The sequence below is a fragment of the Lycium ferocissimum genome, chromosome 3, assembly GCF_029784015.1.
Source record: "Lycium ferocissimum isolate CSIRO_LF1 chromosome 3, AGI_CSIRO_Lferr_CH_V1, whole genome shotgun sequence".
Classification (NCBI taxonomy): Eukaryota; Viridiplantae; Streptophyta; class Magnoliopsida; order Solanales; family Solanaceae; genus Lycium; species Lycium ferocissimum.
In genome coordinates this window covers 22,429,254-22,439,596 of record NC_081344.1, presented here as the reverse complement: position 1 = coordinate 22,439,596, position 10,343 = coordinate 22,429,254, and positions in this window count along the sequence as shown.

The window sequence follows — 10,343 nt, the reverse complement described above, 5'->3', positions numbered from 1 at the left end:
TTTTAAAATATATTATTTCATCTTATTGACGTAAGAAAAATTACAACTTATACTACTACTACTTTTCATATAGTTTTTAAAAATCTAAATTTTAATTTTAGAATATGGAATTGATTTAATCCAATTTAGCTTCAAAAATTAGTAAAATTAACTCTTTAGAAGTGATAAGTGACACATAAATTGGGAGAGATAGTAGTTTATTTCAAGATTTACTACACCTATTGTTATATCTGATTTTCATAATGTACTTCATGATTTGCATTTGGTAGAATCATCACGTGTACTTAACTTATATCCACAAATACTCATTGGAAAAGTCAGAAAGAAAGGTAATCGATCATGTGCAACATATTTCCATCGGAAGATACATTACCTTTTTTTGGGATAATAGTCAAAATACCCCCCAATGTTTGACCAAAATGCCAACTACACACCTAACCTTTTTGTTGGTCCTATTACCCCCTGGACAAATTTTTCGTATTAAAATGCGCTTTTTCGTGAAGTGGGAGAGAACGTGAATACACCGCCCATGTGGCGCATGATGGCCTTCAAAAATGCATCGACGTGTTTTGGACTCGACTGAGCATGTCATATGATGCCACATAGATATATTTAAATTCCTCCATTTTTACACCCAACTTCTCATTTTTTAGCCCAACTTCTCATTTTTCTCAATCACGGTAAACAAGCCCTAAACACAAAACCCATTTTCCTTTCATACCACCACCCGGAACGATTACCACAATAATCCGTGGTTTCTTCTTTTGATTGCATAGGAAATTAAAGATCGTCTATGAGTTTGAAGTGTAAGTTGCCAAGTGAAGATTTGGATGTTTTGGTATCCATCTCCATTTTTTTGTCAAAATAATATCCATTATAAACAAAAATCTGACCGAAGAAAATCCACATATGATTCCCAACAACTTGTTAAAGAACAACTTTCCACCATAAACGAAAATGCGAAGGAAAAAAAACGAAAAATACAAGAAAAAAAAAAAGGAAAAATGCGAAAAAAAAAAAAGTTGAAAAATCTAATGTTGTTAAAGAAAATACTGATTGGAAGTTGCTTGTTTGGAGTTGCTACTTGTTGCTTGGTTGGAGTTGTTTAAGCACTAATTCTTTGAGTTGATATTGGGAGAAAATTAAACTCCATTGCTAGGAATTTGGAGAAAGCTATGAAGAACACCAAATGGGTTTATTTAAATTCTTCATTGTTTGATCAAATTAATGGATGAACTTTGTTCTATTAGGTGTTAGGAAGCTTCCTTTCATATTTGGATTTGTTTGGATTAGATTTGAGGAAGTTGGTGTGATTTTTTTTTTTTCAACTTCTAATGAAGATGATGATGATAATGTTGATGAAGATGAAGGAGAATTGGTTATGGGTTTTTGGATCCTTACTAAAAATAGAGTATGGAAAATTGAGAGATTTTTTTTTTGAGTTGATTTGGTGTGATTTTTTTTCCAACTCCTAATGAAGACGATGATGACGTGGCACGTGGGCCGGTGCGTGTATACAAGCGCACAATAACAATTGGGAGTTGTCATATTGGATTGCCACATCGGCAAAAAGGGTCATTTTGATGCGAAAAAATTTGTTCGGGGGGTAATAGACCCCCGCAAAGGTTAGGTGTGTAGTTGGGATTTTGGTCAAACGTTGGGGGGTATTTTGACTATTATCCCCCTTTTTTTATACCCAGTCCCTAATACCCGTTTTAGAGCTCGGATAAATTCAAGTTCGCGCTGCGTAAATAACACCTTAATTACGTGTAATCACAGTTGGACTTTTTTGAATTTTCTAAATATCTCAACTTTTTATATATCTAATTCGTTAGTTTTCAGTACTTTAAGAAAGAAAAAGAAAAGCGTAGACAACTTTGTATAAATCCATCTATAAAATCAACATAATGTTAAGTGATTAATATTTGATAAAAACCGCATTACAACCTTTTCTCAAAGTTATTCAGTTTATGTTGATAGATTTATCCTTCCGCCGTCCCATATTATTTGTCCACATTGCTATTAATGTCCGTCTCAAAATATTTGTCTATTTACAAAACCAAGATAGAATTAGTTAAGTTTCCTACTTTGCCGTTAACATTAACTGTTTTTTAAGGTACCAATATTGATTAGAGTGCAATTAATTAGACATATGCAAGGGTAATTTAGTAAAAAAATACTTTTATTTATAAGTTCTTAAAGGGCGTGTGAAATAAAAAGTAAACAAGTGATGTGGGACGGAGGGAGTATGTCATTACGAAATACATATATATCATTTGAAAGTGTTAGTTTTATTGGTGTTGTTCCACCTAATATGACATCTTGAGACCTAAAAAATAAAAAGAAAGGAAAACATTAACAACTGCTTAAATGTAAATTTCATTTATACACTCAAAATATGGCTTGTTTCAATGGATACTTGAACACATGATAAGTTTATCAGCGTTCAGAGGCGTTTTTGGGGCGAGCCCCTGGGCGAGGTGTACCACAAACACCTCGGGGCATAAATGAAAGGCGTAGATCCATAGGGCGTATGCCTTAGAATTTGGGGCGTAAGTTCCGGGCGCAAAAGCGTAGCCCCGGGTAGGGCTGTTCACAGTTTTGGTTAAAACCAAAACCAAACCGAAAATTTAATCAAACCGAATAAAAAAACCGACATTTGGTTTGGTTTGGTTTTAATTTTGAAAAACCGAAAATATTTGATTTGGTTATGGTTATAGTAAAAAATAACCGAATAAATAACCGAACCAAACCGATAATTATATACATAAAATTTATAATTATTTATATGTATAATATTAACTTTTCATAAATAATTAAAGATATTTTATACCTTTTAATTATTAATTTAATTTTTGTCTACTTATTTTTAAGGCCCATGTCTTAAAAAAATATGTCCAAGTCCAACAATCCAATACTCAACTCTAATAAATTAAAGCATATGGGTAAAAAGTAAAAATCCTACTATCTCTTTTCATTTTACATTGCCATCAAGATGTCTTTCCCTCGATATGCGGCAAAGGGAGTTCGCCCTTGTGCCGAGAGGAAAAAAGAGCTTCATAAGAAATTTGAAGAACGTAGAGAGAATATTTGAATTGTCACGGCTAGTCATAAATTGAAAAACCGAATCCAAACCGAACCAAACCGACAATAACCAAACCGGTGGTTATTATTTTACTTGGTTTGGTTATGATTTTAGACATTTAAAAACCGACTAAATTGGTTTGGTTATGGTTTTAACCAATAACCGACCCAAACCGAACCATGAACACCCCTAGCCCCGGGCGTAAAGGCGTACGCTCCACGTGTTAAATTTGATTTCTTATTGTTTAAAATGTACTTTTGCTATAAATTATGATTCTTATTATTGGTATAATGATATTTATACTTTATGTTATCATGTTTTCATGTTATACTGATTTTTCCTAAAATATATAAATAAAAAAAGCAACTCGCATAGAAAATAACACTACCATAAATACTTTTTTTTAGAGGAATATGCCTGAAATTGATATGATAGAGATTTCATAAAGACTATGTTCCTGAAGCAACTTTATCCATTTGTTGTCATTGCTCTTACACTTTTTGCCCTTCTCCTTCTTAGGATATACAAATAAAAGTCAATGCAAATATTAGTTGAGGTCAGGAAGGATTAATAGATCTGGAGATGATTGATGAAGTGAATGAATATTTCATTTTAAATATTATCTAGGCTATTATCATTTTTTGTGTTGTTACCTTTTTCAAATAATATTTATAATAATTTTTTTATACTATTGGTGATTTATTTGCAGAATTTTAATGAAAATTTTACTTTTGTTTATTTTTAAGCGATTAAATTAGAGAATTGAAGATACTTGAGACATACGCCCGTAGATCCATGAGACTTAAGCCCTGTGTCTCGAGGCTTAGTCTTGCCCCGTGCTGCGTAAAACGCCTCGCCTCGTGCCCCCGCCTCTTAAAACACTGAAGTTTAGACAATTTTTATTCAAATTTTAGAAGATCTTCCACGCGTGTTCTAAGTATTCATTATGTATATAAGTTGGACACTTAAAATATGGGGTAATTTTCATAATTATGCAAATTTAAAATATAATTTACAAAATTTTAGAAATTTTCCAAAAATATCAGTCAGTGACGGCGTTCATCAAGGAACCCATCCAAGCCCATTAAAACAAGGAACTAATTAATAATCCTTAAGAATAAATTAAAAAAGAGAGCCCGTTGCATTTTGCACCCTTAATGTATGCACTATTTTTTGATTATTTTTTATAATTTACCCCTTACCCTATTCACTTTTTTGCAGAATTATGTTAGCTTTATTTTATGAGGGGTAAAATGTGGAATACAGTATATAATTAAGAAAAAGAACTGGAATTGGTGGAGGAGAAGACAGGGGAAGGGAACAGGTAGTGTTGAGGCTTAGTTTTTTGGAGAGATCACAAATGCATTAAATTAAGAATAAGGTATACATTTATCTACCAACAAATGCATCCCAAGTACATCATTTGACACGAAACAGAAAACAGAAACTAACATAGACAGTGAGATAACAAGGTATATTCAAATATAGGATGAAAAAGGTATTCAGGGAAACTACTCAACATTTGAACTTACAATAAAACTGTTGCATCTGAAAATGTTGAGCATACGATGGTACATTGGATTTGCTATAGGTTTAAGGTATTTAGTTAGGTCATGTATTTGAATTGGATCACTGAAGAGCATACAAGTCTAATTAACATGGCAGATCACAATGGCACTCACAAAATTCAATCACGACAACCATTAGAAGATATTAATTTGAAATAGCCAACTGGGGTTTCATCTGCAACTGGAATATTAACATCGAAGATATTATATACTGTATTTCCTATTTTACCCCTCACAAAATAAAGCTTAACATAATTCTGCAAAAAAAGTGAATAGGTTAACGGGTAAATTATAAAAAATAATCAAAAAATGGTGCATACATTAAGGGTGCAAAATGTAACGGACTCTACAAAAGAAGATAACATCCATTCAAAAGAAACTCTCTCCGCCAAAATATACTCCCTCCGTTCACTTTTCTTACATCATTTTTATCAAAGACGCCCCTAAAAAATTAATAAATTAAGTATGTATTTTACTATAATACTCATATTAATTGGTGTATAGTCTCATTGAACTTGGAGAATGATTTGGAAATGAGTAATTAATGTTAAAGGTAAAATAAGAAAAAAAAAAGTTGTCTTTCCTTAATATGCTAAAGTGGATAAGTAAAAGTGAAAATTTATTTTTAGTATAGTGGACAAATAAAAGTGAATGGAGGGAGTAATTTAAGCAAGTTGGTCAACGGCATATGAAAGAAATTGGTAGTCAAAATCGAATTAAACATTAGAAACGAATTGTCGTTACTTCTATTAGAACAACCGAATCTTAAGGACATCATACATAATACATTGGACACTATGCGACTTTTCAAGATCTGTGTGGTAGAATAATGAACACATTGAATTTGCACAGTTAATGCCATGTCGTTTGACTGAACCACTAGATTACACACTATTCCAACGAGTTAAATGTGTATTGTCATTTGGGAAGAGCTTTTCGTGACGTTTTCTTATTTTCAATGAAGGCGTGTCAACCAAGTAATAAATTCAGAATTTAGAATTAGTGAATTCTTTCTGGTAATAAACTGTAAAGATTATCATACCAAACAAAACTACATAAGGAGTACCTGATGTTTCAACCACCTTCCAGGAAGGATGTTGAAACTACCAAGCCTCAAAAACTAATTACAAAGTCTCTCAATGAACTACTCAAACTTCCTAGCCTTTCTAGATCCTCTAAACATGTATATCCTCTCTCTAACTACAGTTTTTAGTTGATGGTACTACAAAATCAGTATTTACAGTGTGTCCTCTAAAAATCTTGCTGTTCCTCACTGTCCAAATGTAGTAAATAAATGCTCCCAACACAGCTGCAACTATCTCCTTCTTGAAACTGGTCCAGTGCTTCGGTTTTATCATCTGCAATGTATCAGATATGTCCAACTTGGGTAATTGATGTGAGTACAATCATTTACCGCTTGCCACAGTTCCACAACCCAGGTACAATCTAAGAACAAGTGCTTGTTGTCTTCAGGGGATTACAGATCACACATAGCACAATCATAATTTGCACGCTCTTAGCACAATCATAATTTGCACGCTCTATGCCCATACTTATCAATCTTCTAGTTAGTAACTTCCCTTGAGCTGCCAACCACAGTATGAGTCTGTGTTTTGGCTGAAAGACTTTATTCCATACCAGAGCATTAGTTTCCAAAGTTGGTCCTACACCTACCATGGCTAAGTAGCTATTAGTGATAGAGTACTTGTCAGTAGAAGTAAGAACATACCTATCATCATTGTACCAACTCCTCATGCCCAGCGTGAGCTTGTGGAGCCTTTTCCAGTACCAACTAAAGTCATTAGGTGCTACATACTCCCAAAAACTCTCAGACCCTTTCATATATATGCCATGGATCCATTTCATCCACAATAGTTCTTTGTTAGTCATAACATCCAAATCAGTTTACCAATAGCTGCTATGTTCCAAATCTTACCAAAACAGTTTATGCTCAACCAACTATGTCTTTTAGGTTTACACACCTTGTCCCATGCTACCAGAGTCAGTTTCCTCTTCTCCTCATTGTTACCCCATAAGAAAGCTCTACATCTCCTATCCATTTCCTTCACAACACTCTGGGGCAATATGAAGTACTGTACCTTAAAAGTTATGCAAGGAGAACAAAATGGAGTTGATTGCTTGCAACTTCCTAGCATAAGACGAATGTCCAGTTTGTTACACCCTAGAAAATTTCGCGTTACTAAGGCTGCAGACGGCTTAATGTGAGCTCAAGGAGGAGCAAATATTACAAGTATAAAGGATGAAATTCTACTGTATTAGCATGAGGATAGCATGAGTATGATATTTGGAATTCGTACAGTATGATTGGAATGATACGTTAAAATATATATAGCTCTCGTGATCGTAAGTTGAGGTGGGTCCCACATGATGGGGTTTTTATAAAGGACATATGAAAAGTTATATGAATGGTATATGTGAAGTTAAACACAACTCAAGAAGGACCCTTGAGCCAAATCCAAGTGTAAGCCCTCCAAAAAGATGTTTTTAAGTTACGTTTTCGGATAATCTGACTTCGGGAGGCCATAACCCCATTATTATTTGGGAATTGGGGAAACCTCCAAATATGAAAGTTGTAGATAATTGAATTAGCTTTCCAACCATATGTCGTGGGCCTTCATGAGACATAGGGATAAAAAGTTATGAACGTTTTAAGGCAGAAAGGTCAAGCTGGGCAGTGGGCTCGGCCCAACCCGATTCCAAGTCGGGTCAGGCCCACTACCCTTGCTATTTAAGGGAAATTTTCAGCCTTATCTGCCTCATTTTTCATACCAAAAGGTCCAGAATATTTTAGAGAGAGGGAAGAGAGCCCTTAGAGAGAGAAACCAAGTTTTGATCAAGTTCGAGGTCCCGAATTCCGAGGCTCGTGAAGAGTAAAGTGTAGTACAAGTTGTTGCCGTCGTTTTAAGCTAAAAGTTGAACTTGGGGGATGTTGGCTTCGTGGTGGCTGCTCATATAAGGTATGTTTAAGATGTTAATGATGTTCTTACCATGATCATTGATGGATTTGACGGGTTAGAATAGAGAAAATGAAGTTGAAAGTTCGGTTATAATTTTTGGATATCAAATGACTTGGGGGCTATTTTGGTATGATTAAATGGATAGAATTAGTTGGATATTGATATAAAATGATTTTTGATATTGTTGTTGATGTTGTTGATAAGTTGGTGTTCTTGAATTTGGGAGAATAAAGTGAATGTAGATATCGTATACAAAGCGTATCTTTGAGGTCATTTTGGTGTATATCTTTGGGAGTTGATGTTTTGAGTTTAATGAGGCTTATATGAGATGGTTGTTGTTGTTGTTGGTTGTTGATTGCGTTGTTAAATTGAATTGGAATTAGAGGAAACGAAGATTTCGGAAAATCTTTATAATTTACGGAAGTTAATTACGAGCTTAGAGAAGTATATGAACCTCTTTCAAGTTGTCTACGGTTTCCTTTACCTTGATTGTAGATTGGCCAGTGTTTGGAAGCATAAGTTAAGCTAATCACGTAAACGACAAGGTATGTTAAGGCTATTCCTTCTTTCATTTTGGCATGATCCTTGTCGTTATTCATTCTATATATACTCTATATGATTCCATTCTTAGATGAGTAAGGTCTAAATGTTTCTTGTGATGGCTTATTGATATTGTACTCCTATTCTGTTCCAAAGGGAACACCCATAAGGTGCCAAGTTGAGTTGTGTATATGGTTTTACTAGTGATTTCGAGGAAATGAGTTTTATACTAAAGGAAACATAAAGTTTGATTTTCAAAACCACTCCGAACGGGGTGCGAGATTTTACTATTTCATTTCATTTACAATTTATGTTTACATTCCATAGTATCATCCCTTTGTATTGACATGATCATTTATTATTTGGGTAAGGCAATAAGATGAAATTGAGTAGAATATAAGTAGTAAGAATTTCATAACAATCCTACCTTCAAACCTGGAAGTATGTCCTCCTGAGTCTAGTGACATACAAATTTGATAACTTCTTATGAAAGACTAAGGCTAATAATTGGATTGTGATGAATTAATTAGTGACTTATGATATGAATTGAAATTGATACTTGTGGATTGAGTTTGTGTTGACATGATTGTGATATTAAGCCGGCAGGTCAGCCGAAAGGCCATCATTATTATGCGAAAGCGGCCATCCGAAGGACTATTGTGATACTAGGCCGGAAGCGGTGTCCGAAGGACCATTACATAACATGTCGGAAGCGGCATGTGTGTTGGATTGCATTATTTACTTAAAGATTGTTTTGAGACTTCGTGTACACATTTTTGTTTCTTCCGGCGAAGGTCACAGTGTATTGAGTTAGATTGTGATTTCTTCTCTCCTAAATCAAATTATGATTATGATTTGTTACCACCTTGCATACTCGCAGACATTGTCCGTGCGGCGTCCTTTTACTGGGACCTTTAGTTCGTACCCGGCCCCGACATTGTTAGCGTGGTTAAGTGTATAGCTAGAATGCTTGGACGTCGGGGATTGACAAGTTCCACCTCATTACGGAGCCGTGTTGAGTCATGTATAGATATGCATAATTATGGGTATGTCGAGGGCCCCGTCTTGACTCATAATATTCGGTTCACTTCTTAGAGACTTCGGGACAAGTGTCTGTAGTATATTTGTCGAGATGTCGACAAAGTGATGTCGATTGAGTCATTTGTGGATTTTAAAAGAGTATGTATTTTAGATGATTTCAATTGGTTTAGAGTACTTATTTGATTGAAAGTTTTCATAATCGTCATAAAGATAATGATTTCTATTTAGAAAAGTTTCACGTTCTTAAAAGTTTTTGAAATGACAGGTTTTGCTAGAGCGAATGTCTAAGGGTTCGCTCGACTCTGATGAGAGTCGGGTGCCCGTCATGCCCTACCATTGTTAGGGTGTGACATAGTTGATATGGATCTAACTTTCTCTGTAATCTTTAGGCACAACTGGTGACAACATCTTATTCCATTTTTTTTTTGGAGATAAAGGAAGCCCTAGGTATCTCATAGGAAAAGATCCAATAGAGAGACCAGTTAACTCCAACAATCTTTGCTTCATTGAATCAGTGACCCCAACAACATACAAATAGACTTGTCAGTATTAGCTTCTAGCCAGTTATTTTGGAGAAGTGATCCAGTGCTTCCATCACCTTCCTAATAGAGTTCTCATGTCATTTATAGAAAATCATTAGATCATCTACAAAGGTGAGATGAGCAAGTTTTTGTTCCATACACGTGGGATGATATCTAAAATCTGGAAGTTGACTCAGCTTCCTCAGAACCCTAGATAAGTAATCCATAACTAGCACAAAGAGAAGGGATGAAATTGGGTCCCCTTGTCTCAACCCTCTCCTCCCTTCGAAATATCCACACCTTTCTCCATTCACCTTGATAGAAAATCTTGTAGTGTCACACAAATCATGATCAGTTGGATGAACTCTTATCAGGGAACCTATAACCTATAAGGATTTCCTGAACAAAGTCCCATTTGTCCATGTCATAAGCTTTCCCTCGAGTTCACGTCACGCCCCGAACCATGGCACAGGGCGTAACACGGCACTCGGCCTTGCTTCGCACGTGTCCGAGCGAACCTCATGGCTTGCTTGTCAACATGGGCATCAAACAATATATCTATGTGATGCAATTTAAATAAATCATGAAAATATATTTTGCGGAATAAAGT